We start from the raw sequence: 16,413 nt of genomic DNA on the forward strand, positions 1-16,413 counted from the left end.
AAGTCTTAAAAATTAAAAATAATCTTAAATCATCGGCAAAAAAAGTTTGGACGCACTGATTTGATAATTTGAGTCATTAACATTAAACATTAAACATAATTAATTTGATTTGAGAAATAATTTATTTGATGAATTGATCAATTATGCTTAGCGCTTACTATCTATATCTAGTAGATTTCGATATATTAATTACATCCATAAAATTTTCAGTTAGCTGCTATTTGACCTGAAATACTAAGCCGAAATTTTAATTGCAGCTTGCGAAAGCCCTGTATATTATATAGATCTAGATAAATTTATTGTTTGAAATGAAACACCCTGTATAAATATTATCGAAACTTCTGGAAGATATTAAAATTCCGTTTAAAATGATGTGCGATTGTGGTATGCTTAGGTCGTAAGGTTTCCGAAATTATCGCAATAATTCCTAAAGATCTCATTATCTTGACGTTTTAACAGTAATTATAGCGACGGGACGCCATGTTGTTTAACAATAATTGGTCAATTAACGTTTCAAGTGCTTTATATGCTGTTGCGGTTTAGATGGACACTAATATGCCAAAACATTCACGATGTTTTTTTCACATTGTGTAATAGTTGTGTAGAAATTTGAATTTTCATTAAGTTTTGAAACGTAAGGTTAAAATTTATTCCGCCCTTTTTTTTTCTGAAACTGAAATGCGTATTCTTATATATATATATATATATATATATATATATATATATATATATATATATATATATATATATATATATATATATATATATATATATATATATATATATATATATATATATATATATATATATATATATATATGGGGTCATATGTTTGAAAAGAATTAATATTTTCAAATCCGCTACATTTATTTATTTAAGTACTTAACAAAAAATTTCACTTTACATTTTGTACAGTAGTCATAAATATTCTATTAGTATGCCTAGATAATAATTAAATAAATAATATAAGAAAAAGGACAGCAAATCACAGTATGATTAATTATAAAGGATATGCTACTGGAGAGAAAATAGCAATAGCTTGTTTTGTAGTAGATTTAATAACACTTTATTGATCCAAAAAAGAAAATTATCTAGGCCAGTTTATGTTCAGCCAGAAAACGTCCCTAGCTGTCTGTGGAGCAATCTTATGAGTTGACTTGTAATTTAGACACCAAAATAATGTTATTTATAAGAGAGAATAACAATAAATTGCGTGAATTTTACGTGATTGTAGTGATACTGATAGTATGTGAACAAATTTTACTAATCTTAGAAATATTTTTGATTTATGATGTGACAGGGTAGGATAGTAATTTAGATTTTACGTAACGTGAGATGTCGTTTAAATCTGTATTAGGACCGGCTCAGGAATTGGGTATACCTATTAATGAGGTACGCTATTGCAACTGAAAATAAACGCTCCATAACTGCATGTTTGTGTCCAATTTTGTGGTACATAATTATTAACCTTCTAGGTTGCATACAGAAGCAACCAGTTTCTTTAATTCTGCGACTAATTCTCTGAGATTTTCTTATTCCATGCGTTAGCCGGAGGCAGGAATTTTGCATTTTTGGGATGCGTTCACTATTTGCAACTGTTATGCCACAATTATAGAGACTGTCGCAATAGTTAATATTTGGATTACGAAGACAAGTATTTTTAAAGAAAATAAAATTTTTATTTTGAAATATAATTTTTAAGTTTTTAAGTTCCTGCCACTACTTGCTGAGCTTCTTCCGGTTTAAACGAAACATATACCTGTGTATCATATGCAAAAAAATGCTAAGAATATGAGGGAAGATGGAAAATTTCAAGTATAAATACAAAATAGTTTAGATTTTAGTCCGGAATCCTGTGGAACCTTTTCAAAAGCAAGAATTCAGATATTTGATGTCTATAATTTAAATTTTATTTACAAAACTTCTGGATTTCTGCTGAGTCGGTTGTTTTTGAATGAAACTGACGTTTCGCCAATCATCCTGTTGGCTTCTTCAGAGCTTAACTTAACTAACCAACGAAGGAGTTTTGTAAATAGCATTATAGTATCTTGTGGAAGTTTCTTTGTTAGATAATTTACAGTTTGCGTTCTATTTTTAAGATAATTTGAGAGCATATCTACAGCCTGATTGAAAACAGGATATAGTTAAATATTAAGCTTAGTAAACGATGAAGTGCCTAGCAATATAAGAACTGTAATTAGTCCCTTTTAGCTTGCATTAATAACATTGCGTTATCCTTGTACTGTATAGTTTGTTGGTTTAAAGGGTGTTCAAAAATCTTTTTAAAGGTAAGTAAAATTAATTTCATTGGTAGAATGTTACAGGATGGCATCAAGGTAAAATATGTCTATGTTACTAACGGAGTGTTTGTAGTTCTTTTGCATTTGAGTGATTTGGAAGTTTGCTGTGCAATGGGTATTAAAAACCTATTAAATAGTATTAAAAAAAGATTTGCCAATAATATTTTATACAACTTTGTACATTTGTAATAAGTAATATAGGAAACGTATACATCTTATTTCTATGTTTTTGATTATGTTTATGTATTTCAAATATATCGGATACCATACCAAACACACGTATTTCTTGTTTAGATAACCAAAAGAAAGCATAAAGTGAGATATGCTATTTAATATAATTCTCCAAAATATTTTTGTCTGGGAGAGAAGTAGTATAAAATAGCTAAAGAATTTGTTTATATCGACATTATCGAGTAAATTTGTTGACATTAAACTTTCTACATGCTCGCTAGAATCGATTGGGACACCCGTATCACCGCAAACGCGGTGATTTATTAGAACCGACGTAGTGAAACGGACCCGAACGCGTACCTTGAGGTACCCCGTCGTCACACGATCACACGTCTCACGTATGTCGCGTCCGTGTGGTAACGTATGGTATATAGTGTGGCGAGATGTGCTTGAACAAGGGTCAGTAGGAAGTGGGCGTAATATTGGGAGGGGCCGTCCGGCTAGCCTGACCTGGCCAGGCATGACACCGTGTGTTGGCTGAAGCGGCGGCCGTCTACGACTGCCGTAGCGTCGAATACGACGATAAATTATGGAGATTATATGCGTGCACGCACGACACGCGTGACCGGTTATACGGGGTATCGATAAAATTACTTTTCTGAAGTTTTTTCTGCACTCGAAGCTATGATTTAGTCGAGAAACGAGCAGAACAATCGAAAGCTATGCAAGGCGGGATGAATCTCGCTCGTCAACGCAAGATTTGCTTTGGTTGAGATTTATGAAGACTTAAAATTATATCTTTTTAGACATTTTGCAATTTAAGGATTGCTGTTAGTTTTATGTCTTTTTTGAATCATTGGTATTTCTGAATAATATCGGAAACATGGGTCTACGATTCACTTTTTAGGACCGTTTCTAGGCAGTTGTTTAAGAACTCTCAACGAAGCAACTACGTCGTTACTTTGATCAGCATTTATTTTACCGTATTATATTTCTCACTAATTTAATTTTAATAAACTGAACTAAGATTTTTTTTTCAGTGAGTTGAACCCTTTTATTCCAAACAATAAAAACTTTAACAGCTTTGATAACAGTTTTGCTTAACTGTTTTTCAGAAGAAAAGTAGGGAAGAGTCGATTCTTAACAATGAATAATTAAACTAAAGGAAAACTCAATTTCAAAAGGCGAAGTAATATATTTTATTAATGTAATATAACAATATAACATTATAGTATCCTACTAGACTACATAATCTAAAAAAGTGATGAAACAATCTTACAAATCTTAATAAATTTAAAGTTACTGAGACTTTTTGAGCTACTTGGTACTTATTATACCAACTGTTGACCAGGTAACTAAATAATCCAATTATTGTACTTTTTATAAACAAATAAGAGACCAAACAAAACATCGCAAGAAGGAATAAACACTTCGGAAAAATCCGAATGAACTTAATATCGATATAGACAATCTAAATGAAATTAATAAACGATTTCTAAAATTTTCGTCGTCCAATCTTCAATAAATTCAGATCTGTTCATAAATTGGTTATATCATTTTAAGGATCATGTTCATCCTACAAAAGATTCTCTTGTCTTACTAATTCTAGACAATCATTCGTCCCATATTAATTTGGAAGCATCTCTTTACTGCAGCCTTTCATTTATTACTTTAGTTCCCCACAGAAGCCACAAAGTTCAACCATTAGGAGTTTTTTTGGTCCTCTTAAGGCCTCTTAAATATACCATCGAGTGTGACCGTTGGATGACTCAACATCCTGGGAGGGCTATCACACAACAGCAAGTAGCTGCTATTTTTAATGAAGCCTACAAACATGTTGCTACAGTCGGCAATGCTGGCTCGGGATGTTCACTGCAATTTATCCATTTAACGATGGCATTTTCCAAGAGTATGACTTCCTCCCAGCTACTGTAATTGACAATGTAAATATTGTCTCACCAGTCCAAGGAGATGAAAATGAACCAAAAAATGATCAGACAGAAATGAGAATCAGCCACAAAACAATCAGACATTAGACAATACAAAAATTTACTCGCCAAATCAAAGAGTTGAAGCTAAACCAAAAACTTATCATCAGGTTTTCAAAACACCACAAGTTTTAACAGACAGAGAAAACTGAACATATTGCACTTACTGCTATCAGTCCATTGCCAAAAAGAACTCACACAGAAAAAAGAAAAAGTTTAAAATCGGAAATAATAACTTCGAGTCCATTTAAACAAAACGAAGAATTAGCTATATCAAACAAAAGGAAGAAAAGTACAGTCCCATTAAGATCTTTATCCCCTCAACCGGGACCATGGGGTGTGTCTTGTATTTCGGAAACTGAAAAATTGTCCTATAAGAAAAAAGATTATTTTTGTCCATTATGCAATGAAAAATATGAAGAGCCACCTGCTGAAGAATGGATTCAGTGTTTCAAATGAGAAGATTGGTGGCATGAACAATGCACCTCTTATGAAACAGGGTTATTTTAATGCGACTTATGCGAATAAATATGTGCGTACACCTAGCCTGAGGTGCGCGCATAATAACTTGTTTCAGTTTTTTAATAATAAGTTTTTTTAATAATGTGCCAATGTAATAAATACTTGGTTCTGTACTTCTTTTTAACATACTTTAAGCGTGAAACTGCGTTCACTTACCCCAAGCGACTCTTTTCTATTAATGAACTTAAAAAAAGTTATTCGGGATTGTTAACTTTGGTTAATATATGTTTATTATTATTATTTAAGCAATTTTTTAAAACAATGAATGTTTGAATGGATTGTTAATAAAAAACCTAATTTGCACAAATAATGTCCTTCTAAACTCGATATTTACAGGTAATAACTGTAATAATCTTAAATTATCTATTTATCAACTGGATTTAACTTGTATGCGTACTGTTCGATCGATCAATTTTGTATTATTCATTGTTTGATAACTTACGTTGAATCCTTTTGAAATATGCGATTTTCCTTAACTTATCAATAACTTCAAAACTTTGAATCGATATTATTACGGTTGTCTGCCAGTTGAAATAAGGTAAGTCTGATAAGCGCAATCTATTAAATGAAATCTATTAAATTAAATGAAATAAACGATAGCTCCTTGGTGAAAAATATATTAAAATTAGCAACCCAAGCATTTTATTTATTTAACAGTTTTATTATTATAATCCCGTGTTAGCGAAGCAATCGTTAAGTTTGAATCGAATCAATTATATTATACGAATTGTAAACATTGACTCAATTGACTTCGTTTTGAGTCTAGAATCGGGTTTTGGTTTTTCTGCTTCTCACGTACATTCCAATTTGTGGTACATGATGCCCAACTATGCCAACCTGAACTAGCTAACCTAACCTAAACTGTGGACTTATAATTTTTCCTAATCAATTTCGTATATTAAAAAGGAATTGTCACAATCGATTTATTTACTTTAAGTTTCTTCAAACTTCCCCAAAGTTTCTTTAGTCTTATTAATAAACGCAATAAAACAACTTATGTAACTCTAACTGTAATTAGCAAATTTAAGTTTCCATTCGATCAATCGAAACTAACCATTTTCCCGAAATGCTTTGTTTAGAAACAGAAACCTACGTAGACGGGTGAAAGCCACCCTAATCCTGGCGAACAATGACAAATTACCGAGAGCCTCGATCTCTATAGCAGTCCACGACCCTCGGTCCCGCTCGTTTTCCCCCTCCCCCTACCACCGCCGACCAACCCTCGCGACCTTGCCGCACGCCCTTGCCACGTGGTCTCGAAGGACCCTCTAACAGGAGATCAGAATCGCGCAGGAGGTGGGCGTAGCCCTTCGGCACCCCTTCCCGTCCCTTTCGCATTCACGACGGCGACAATTAAGTTTATTGAAGGAGGGTAGGGCGAGAGTGCGGAAGGGTGATCGTTGTGGGCGGGGAGGGGACCAATGGAGCCAGATGTTATACAACTTTAAAGCAACAAAAACGATCGGCGAGGAAGTTTGCTAACAACAAAATGGTGGGCTGATCAATCTTTCGACTAACATCTTCGAACGCGTATGTGCGTGTATTAACAAAATCTAGGTGTAGGTATATAACGTTTTTGAAATTTAGCGACCCTTCTAGTCTATTTTCTGGAAATATCATCGTATGTTTGTGACTCATCGTTTTTAATACTTTAATTGTTCTTTACTTACTTTAATCCATCTTTAATAGTGTTCCCTATTTATTGTCCATCTTACTTGCTTTTGATTAGCAGCCATAATTTCAAAGTGGTGTGTTGAGTAATCAAACGTCAGTTTTATTACGAGTAAAATAATGGTCCGCAGTGAGACTACTGATCCAAGAGTGCGAGAAAATTATTATTCGCCACTACCATAAAGAGAAAACAATGCTCGAAATTTCCAGACTGCGGCAATAACCATAACCAACAACAATTGTATTTCATAAAATTAAGAAATATGGTGAAGCTGCCAGGCCACTAGGAGAAGTAATTGCAAGGCGGAGTAGAGGAACTGGGATGAATCTTTCGAGAAGGTTATCGCAAATATATCCGAGCGGTATTCGTCTCAAAATGACTGTAAAGTTTCCACAGGCCATCATGGTACGGGGTTTTATGTCTACCAAAGAGTTACACTTTATTGGAGGCGTAGTAAACGCAGCCAAATATATATATTCTTCAACATTCGTTTTTACCAATTGCAATAAAGTTACATTCATCCGGAGCAGTCCGGATCTTAATCTAATAGTCAGCGTTTCCGATTGTAAAACAATGAATCAAAGCGTAATCAACAGCAATATAGAATGGAGTGTAAAAATAATTCCATACACCATAAAAAACATTGTTAATTTCATTTCCACAATTTAAAATATAACAACGTTAATCAACGATGCGTTCTCTATTTGGTTGGCTAAAACCCATTATTAATTTATCGACCATATTTAATAAACAGTAATCGACACAAATTACCGGTTTAATCCATTATACGCGTTCGTGTCCCCTTCGGTAAAGACTAGGCGAGTAATACCTACTTCTATAAACTTTCCATTCGGTTTCGATCGGTTTAAAATTACAGTGTCTGCGATTGATGCATATCGATTTAGGCTCCTCGTTTAATTTCTCTTGCACCGTATAACATATATAGGAGAACGGCAGGGACGGAGTAAAACCCTTCGGTGGCGGCCGTTGTTTCGTTCGTTTGTTATTGGTTTTTAAAGAAAAAAGTTTTTGATTTTGGTGCTATTCGGAAAAAAAAGAATAAAACGTGAAACATATTGACGGATTGAGCAAAAAACGAATGGATTTTTAAAAAGGCTAATATTATTTAAAAGCACTTTTCCTTTCTAGAGAACAAAGGCTCTATAAAGGCTCAGTCATCGAGACATCTTTTTTAAATATCTCCAAAAATGTATCAAAGAAACTTCCACGCGGGCTACTGCAATACCATTTACAAATCTTTTGGATTTCTCCTGGGTCGGTTCAGTTGAACTTTGAAGAAACAGGATTATTGGTGGAGCGTCAACAAGTTCGATTCATCACCAACTGACGCAAAAGGAATTCAAAAGATTTGTAAAATATCCAAAAATTTTCGTTCACTGTTACTTCAACCATCTGTTTTATACATAACGTTCTTGACATTGCGCAATTCTGAATAAGACTAACTAAAACGCTTATCATAGAATTTTGATTCACCATTGATATTTTATTCGTAATTCTCGCTAATATTTATTTTATGGTACTCTCAGATTATAATGACATATCAAACGTTGTATGATTGTACTGAACCTTCATCCATATTAAGATTATATTGTAGATATATAAGGTTGTTCGGAAAGTCATTTCGTTTTTTCCCGTCAGAGGACTTAATTACGTTTTTTCGAAACCAACTTCACACTTAAGCCGCATAACCATTATATGTCTTGAGAGCTGATATTGCAAGGCTTGTGTGTAAAAAAGTTCTACTAATTCTACGCAGTAGTTTTTGGTTGGTGCCCTTTTAAATATGGAGAGCAATAAGCAGCATTTTCGTCATATTTTACTTTTTTACTTCAGAAAAGGTAAAAATGCTGTCCAAGCGAGAAAAAAATTGACGGATGTGTATGGAGAAGGCGTGTTAACAATACGCCAGTGCCAGAACTGGTTTGCAAAATTTCGATCTGGCAATTTTGATGTCGAAGATGCACCACGGTCTGGAAGGCCGGTCGAAGCTGACATAGATGCGATAAAGGCATTAGTTGATGCAAATCGGCGAATAATCCCACGAGAGATCGGTGAGAGATTAAATTTGTCGAATTCGACTGTTTATGGCCATTTGAAAGGAATGGGCTTAACCTCGAAGCTCGATGTGTGGGTGCCCCATGTCCTTACGGAGCGAAATTTGTGTCGTCGCGTTGACGTATGTGATTCGCTCCTCAAACGTCAAGAAAATGATCCATTTTTGAAGCGGATTATTACTGGGGACGAAAAATAGGTTGTATACAACAATGTTAAACGCAAGAGGAAGATGAACCGGCTCAAAGCGTGTCAAAAGCCAACATTCACCAAAAAAAGGTGATGCTCTCCGTTTGGTGGGATGTCAAAGGAATCGTTTTTTTTTTGAGCTTTTGCCGGACAATACAACGATTAATTCAGAAGTCTATTGTCATCAACTGGACAAATTGAATGATTCACTTAAAGAGAAGAGGCCCGAATTAATCAACAGGAAGGGTGTAGTGTTCCACCAGGATAATGCGAGACCTCACACAAGTTTGGTCACTCGCCAAAAACTTTCACAGCTTGAATGGGACGTACTGCAACATCCACCATATTCTCCAGATCTGGCGCCTTCCGACTACTATTTGTTCCGGTCCCTGCAAAATTTTTTGGATGGCAAAACCTTTACCTCAAATGAACATGTCAAAAACCACCTGAACCAGTTTTTTGCCAGCAAGGACCAAAACTTTTATGAGAGGGGAATTATGTTACTGCCAGAAAGATGGCAAAAGGTGTTGGACCAGAATGGCCAATATATAATTTAATAAAATATTTATTCATTATACGAAAACTGTCTTTCATGTTCCCCAAAAAAAACGAAATGACTTTCCGAACAACACAATAGATTATACGTATTAAGATAGTAAGATTTTTCAAATAGATGACCCAAAGCAAGCAAAAAGGAAAAGGAATAGGTAAAATGATTGAAGATGGATTGAAAAAAGTATAGAAAAAGGTAAAAAATGGAGAGTCATCAACAGGCGATAACATTTCAGATGAGTTAATGAAATTTTAATAAACTGAACTAGATTTTGTTAGTAGTTAGCAATTCCTGTTATGTTCGCCTTTAACGCCCTAACAAGAGCCAAATCTATATTTACTAAGTAATCTTGGACGGTGGAATATTAAATATGCATCAAATACGATGCAAAAATGCGACTTCTTGATGATGAACCAGAAAAAGAAGACAGGGTAACTTTACGCATGGTGAAATATATAATGTTACTTAACCAGGAAAACGTACTTGTTTGGAAAAATTGTCATAAAAAATTAAACAAATGCCAAATCAACAAGCACTCAAAATTCCGAAATCAGACTCGTCGCAAACTATAGCGATGTCTTTTTTATATGGACGTCACTACATTCTAAAATTCCGATTCAATGAGTCCCTGCCGTAGTCCCCATGAATTTTGAATATGTGAGCTGAGACAGCTGCGAAAATACCCGCGCGTTAGGTTTTAGAGGACCCTCTCTTGTACGGGCTAAAAATGTGTCACGGATCTGTCAAGTGAACGTGCGGACCAACAAAGTTTACCAACTGACGCGGATATAGTTCACGAAGCCAAGAAAAGTTTTCCCCGCTCCGCTACACTTTCTTATTTAATCGTTAAATCTCGGAAAGGGATTTTTCCTATTTTCCTTTTTACCGAAATAATAGAAAATGAACTTCCATATTTGCGTGCAACACGGAGAAGTTAGTACTTATAAGATGTGAAGTTTCCTAAAGAAAGAGAGAACATCAACTTGCCTAATGAACTGCTTCGCTGTTCGCCTATTTATTCATCCGATCGCGAAAAGAGATGTTCCCCTTTTTTTACGGAAATAATAGAAAAGGAATTTCTACTTTGCGACTAATACGTAGCACATGAAGATAAATACTTTCTATGCGGAAGTCCCCTGAAGATTGTAAGAAAGATGCCGATCTGAGTCACAGTGGAGAACATCAACGTCCCTAATGAATACTTAAGTGCATGCGATGATGAGCAATGGCACTATGGGAACTAAGTTAATCAACTCAGTCAACTAAGTCGAATCAAAATTTGGACGAGAAACGTCGAAACTCCGACAAAGTGGTCGCTGATTTATTTTTAAAGATAATTTTCAATTGTCTTCAAAGATGTTTTAATAAACGTGTTCAAAACGACATACCTTTAAAGAAAAAAAAATCTTTCGGACCTCCTTATTGATAATGGATTGGGTGGGTGGCTTTAAGTAACAGTAAGTAACATTTGGTGTTTCGCCGATAGTTTTTGTTATTAACCTTCTCATCTTTCTTGTTTTCAAATATTGAAGAATAGATAGAATAAGTTATTTTAGGTCCTTTCTTCGGAATGATTGATTTTATGTTATTATCGTAGTCTCCGTTTTTTTTAATATTGTTAAATGTTATATGTGCATGTCGAACTCATTTTCGTCACTCGTTTTAATTGACAGCGGCAGATTTTACGCGATTTTATCTCGAAACGTACACAACCTGATTGTTTCTCCTAATCGCCGGTATCGAATAATATCGACACTCGAACCGTTTACCGTTTCATGTTGATTATAGAATAAACAGCGGTCCGAATCAAAGCGTTCGTCGATATACGATACGAGTTTAACGTATCGCATTCGCAAAGCCCACGATTCGAGAGTCCAAAGTCTATACCTTTGTGTTAAATGCGTGTTTTAACCGGGCGCATGTCATTATCAAATGCCGTCCCCCTATATCGAACCTCCCCCGCCGTCTCTGAGAGCACTCAACATCCTTTCATACGATGCACCCCTCAGTTCGAATTAGATAATCAGGTGCTTTATAACGGAACCAATTACTTCTGTGACTGTCGTTAACGCGTATAGATCGTTAACGGCGACTTAAGCGTTAATCTAAATTAAATTGGGAAAGAGCCCTGATGATTATATTTTTGCGGGTCAAAATAAATCGCATGTTTTATAAAAAACATTCTTTCAGCGATCTGCTAAAGACAATCTATTTGATTGACGGCCATTCATTCAACGAAATAGCTTACAAAATTATCAATACCAAGACTACCTCTAGTCCTACCTCTTGCTTATTTCTTTAATTTCTTGACTTTATCTGAATTTATAAATTACTCCAGACTACTTTCAATAGCTCAGATACGTTTCAATTCAAAACGCGAGTACGTTCTCCTTTAAATTTCCTCACGCAAATCAACGCGTCAACAAAATTCGCGATCCACAGTGTGAAGTCAATGCCATGAATTTTTTATCTCAAATTGAGAAACAAGTAATTGAACAAGAAGGGAGCGCTTCCCCCGTTTCATCCGCAGACCATCAAGGTAAAGGATTTAAAGGAAGCGTTTTCTCTATTCTTAAATTTTTGCATTATTGCGAGTTCATTTTTGTCCCTTTTCTGAGCAATCGAAAGAAGTTAAGAACATTTTGTTGGTCCTTCGAGCCGGATTTGAACTGTTTTTTACAACGAACGAACGAAAAGGGTGTTTCTCACTTTTTGTCAATGTACATCCCAATTTAAATGTCGATTCGGATTTATTTTATTCGAAATAACCTCTATCACTAAGTATTTATACGTTTTTTCGGCCAGGCTTGGCTTGTAAAGTTTTATAAATGAAAATGCAAAAGCTTCGTTTGTCTCTTTAAATTCCATCTAATATGGTTTGAGGGATGATTGGCCTCTGTGAATATTAGGTTTCTTTGGTAAAGCTTTGTTTGTCAAGTTCTAAAAATGAGAAACTTTAGATGCAAAGCTTGGCTTGTCCCACTCGACAGTCTAGACTTAAAACATGCATTTATTTTCATTGGTAAAAAAAATGCATTTTTTCGATCAATCATATCTTTTTAAAATTTGGTGAAATATCTATAGCTACGATCTATGTTCTGTTGCTCTAGTCCTGTTATACCTTAATTTTAAATTCTATTCCATTTCTTCCAACACCGAAAAAGTGCGTCAGTCTCCACAATAAGGAGAGGATAATAATGAACTTTGTTACATCCACACAATATGGCAGGCAATTTTCTCTCAGTCTGCATGTATCTCGTCCAACCGTTTCCAAAATGACATATTGTGAAAGAAAGAAAGGAAGTTATGCTGCTTTGTGATGAGAATTGTGTATGTAAAGCACCTTTCTTGCTATTCCTATTAAACTTTTCGAAGACAGCAACTTTTAGAAAGACGACGATATGTCCGAATTTTCTGTTACGAAGTGTGGGCTGGGTCCGGGCTCTATTCAGACGATATATGATGACCTGGAAGCCAGCATGAAGGAAAGTAGGTCTAAAATAGAGCTGTTATACGCCGAAAATAGCCTGCATGGCTACGCAGAACTGATGAAAGACTCAAAATGATTGCGTAAATTTGTCGGGCCCATATCTCGGTCTTCAAGAAACCTTCATCGGTGGTTTTGGTTTCTAAGGGGCTGAGTCTCACTCAAATCTTGTTCATTCATTTTGCCCCTTGCTGCTTCTGAATTTTAAATAATCTGCGAACAATCTTTTGTAGTTATAGTATTTGCAACGTAGTTGATATTAATAAATATTTTGTATTTCTCAACACTCATTGGTGTATTAGAACGCAGTTCAAACGTGTATCTCACAATTTGTGCGTTTCAAATATCTAATTTTGCACACGACGTCTTTTAATTTAACGTGTTGACAAAAGTTTTGCTCTAGTTCAAGTACAACGTCAACCACTAAAACCTCATTTTCTAGCCCATTAGACCTACGCGTTTTGACGTAACCGTCACAGTCGAACAAGTGGCGGCGGTATAGGAAAACCCGGTTTTTTCCACGCACGCTAACTCTGTAAACAAACACACCATCATTACATTAGTAAACCAAACAGGGTCTCGGTTAAAACAAATACGCGCGGCGACGACGAGGAGAGAGTTATTTATCGAAAACACTTGGCGTCGTCACTCTTCTTCTAATTAGAGAGCGTGGATGTTATAAATCCAAACCCTCTGCCTCGACGTCGTCCCCCGGCGAAATTATTTTTTACGCCGTTCGTCCCCCTCCGTGCTCGCATACCGCTATAGCGTAGAAAGGGACAGCGTTGCGGAACCGTAGCTATAGTCCAGTCGTTTGCGATGGGAATCATCAAAATCATTAATCTTCGAATACAAGATATATCAAAAGTGGCAAACAAATATGATTTTGTTATGGCTGTTAAGAAATTTCGACAGGATTACTGTAATACAATTTACCAATTTCCAATTTCAGCTAAGCTCTAAATAAGAACAGGATGCTCAGCGAAAAGTCAGCAGTTCGACTCATCAACGACTGATGTAGAAGGAACCCAGATCAATAGAAATAAGTCAGTTAGAATTGGCGAATATTAAAAGTCATATAATATCTAGCTCTTTTACTATTATCGTTTTATAAATACAAAACACGTAATTCAGCAAATATGGCACAAATTGCTAATGATCTGCATCTGGCACTTGCAGTTGGTACAAATGTCTGCTAATGCAATTGCCGCGTAATTAAATGAAAGGCATATATTATTTTTTCCAAAAATAAACTCCAGCCAGCATCGATGGTGATTTCTTCCTACCTAAAATATACAAGTGTATCCTATCAATCAGTAGTCGCTTAACAACTTCTATACAACGTAACAAAAGAACGATCCAATCGCAACAGCGGTAGAGGATTTTCTTGCGTTCATCAAATCTTTATATCTTCGACTATATCAATAATGGAAAACTCCAACCTGCCGTGGAAAATAAATAAATTTTAGAGTAGTTAGTTAAGTTTTGGCTGTAAATTCAGCGTTGTTTCCAGTATGTCAGACGAAGCTAGACGAAAAGACGACCACACGTTTCAGCTGGGAAGAGAACGCAACTGTATAGCGTCCGTGCACGTTGTTTGCTTCTAAATTCTAATTCCACGTAAGAGGAAATGATCCGCAGCAAAATCAAAGTCGAATATTTTAGTTCTAACGTCAAAAATGAAAATAAAAGGGCATATTTCGTGATTTCTGGAACCACCAAGCTAAGCATCAACGAAAAACAAAGGCTGTATTCGTATTGCAGCGTAGAAAACTAAATAAAAAAAATCCAAACTTCGAAAAGAAACAAAACCGTTATGCAGAAGAGACGGTAAATGTGATGAACCGGGTTTTCTGGAGGGCTGAGCGTTTTCTAGAGAAGCAATCACAATGGGGCAGCTCAGACATATTGGTTTGTTTGTTTGTCAAATACCAAGAAAAAAACACCAATTCTCCTGAAGAAGTGTTGCATATTACGATGTGAAATCACTGGGTTTGATGAATGGCCGACCGTTTTCTATATGATTAAGAGCACAATGAGCGCGCTTAGAGCTAAGCCCCCTCAATATTAGATTACGAATGACAACGACAGATAATAAACCACTTAACATTCAACGAAAAAACGCCAATTCGCCTCGGATCTAAGGTTTGCAGAAGAATAGGAAGACGCCAGCTCCCCTGAGATCTCAGGCCTCTCTTCTAACAAGAGACATCATTGAAAGCAAATAAATCAATTAAAAACTAATGTTCAGGACGGCAACTGAGAAACATCAAATCCAACACGTGGAGGTTTCGCAATTTATCTACATCTAGCGTATTCGACCGGACTACACAATCCCTCGGATAGATAATCCCCGAGGTCCTAGCATGCCTAAAGAGAAGGAGAGACGGGCAGAGGGTAAGAGAGGGTACGCGGCAGCGGCAACGCTGCGCCGCGGAGAACTTGTAATTTGCGGGAGCGAGACGGGACGAGCGTCTAAAAAAAGAAAACGGCTGCGCCTCGTGATCGGTAAACAAAGAGTTGCCCTACGCCGCGTGAGCCAGACAAGGACGGGACGTGACTTATTTATTGCGATCGTCGCTTGTTATTTCGTGAGGCAGAGAGCCGGCAATTGTTTATTTCGTCCGCGTTTACGTACACGGACGATCGAAAACGTGCGATAGCTTTCAAGAGGTTCATGACGCGCTGCTGCTTCCAAACGGCTTTGGGTGGTCGCGACTTTTCACCGTCGTACCTTTGCCACCATTGGTATCTTGGTCACCATTTCCTCGCCCCCCCCCCAACCCTTAAACGAGTTCGCATTTCCGAAATTTACAGCGACGCACGGCAACGCCCTCTGCGAACTGTAAAAAAGGGATCGGCGCGTACCCGCCGCTACCGGTACTACTAGACAAGGTAAAAAGAGTGCATTGACACAAAAAATGCGCGCTCTTACCTCTCGGAGCCGTCACGGCAACGTCGCCGCGTTAAAAAACATCTATCGGCAACGGCGACGCGAGTTCGACTAGCGCGCGCGCGATCCGGCAACACCGCGTCGCCTACATACACACCGATATAATGTTAAAATATCGTCGGATTCACCGGGCGATTCGGACCGGTTCCCGGGGTCGGATCTTCGCGAAACTCGTACGACGCGTCCCGGCGACGGTCCCGCACCCGGTACCACAAAAAAAAACCGCGAAATTTGATCAAATGGGGGCGAAAATCGCGTACGGATCGGCGACGTGTTGGCATTCAAAGCATTTCGGATGTACTAGCCGATCTAAAGTGCCGAGCGGCGACTTCGACCCGCCTGACTCTAACCCCGCCCATGACCAATGGAACGGTCGCTTTCGTATCGACGTCACGCGGAGACGGACGACCGCGACCGATTCCACGTTCGGTCCGACAGGGAACGCGCTTACCATTTTGTTGTGTACGCTGCTGCGTGCGTGTGTTTTCGAATTTTATTTTTTGGT

The 16,413-nt window shown here is 36.9% G+C and overlaps 1 protein-coding gene across 1 annotated transcript in view; it reads right to left on the minus strand.

Annotated features, from left to right (window-relative positions):
- LOC132706491 (polycomb group protein Psc-like) overlaps window positions 1-16,189 on the minus strand; it is a 48,271-nt gene extending 32,082 nt beyond the window's left edge. The window contains exon 1 of the mRNA XM_060677846.1: window positions 15,891-16,189. The gene's annotated coding sequence lies outside the window, so the exon portion shown is untranslated. The remainder of the gene's footprint in view (window positions 1-15,890) is intronic.
- Window positions 16,190-16,413: the final 224 nt, after the last annotated feature.

This window comes from Cylas formicarius, unplaced genomic scaffold (genome assembly GCF_029955315.1).
Source record: "Cylas formicarius isolate icCylForm1 unplaced genomic scaffold, icCylForm1.1 PGA_scaffold_8__14_contigs__length_24414737, whole genome shotgun sequence".
Taxonomy (NCBI): Eukaryota; Metazoa; Arthropoda; class Insecta; order Coleoptera; family Brentidae; genus Cylas; species Cylas formicarius.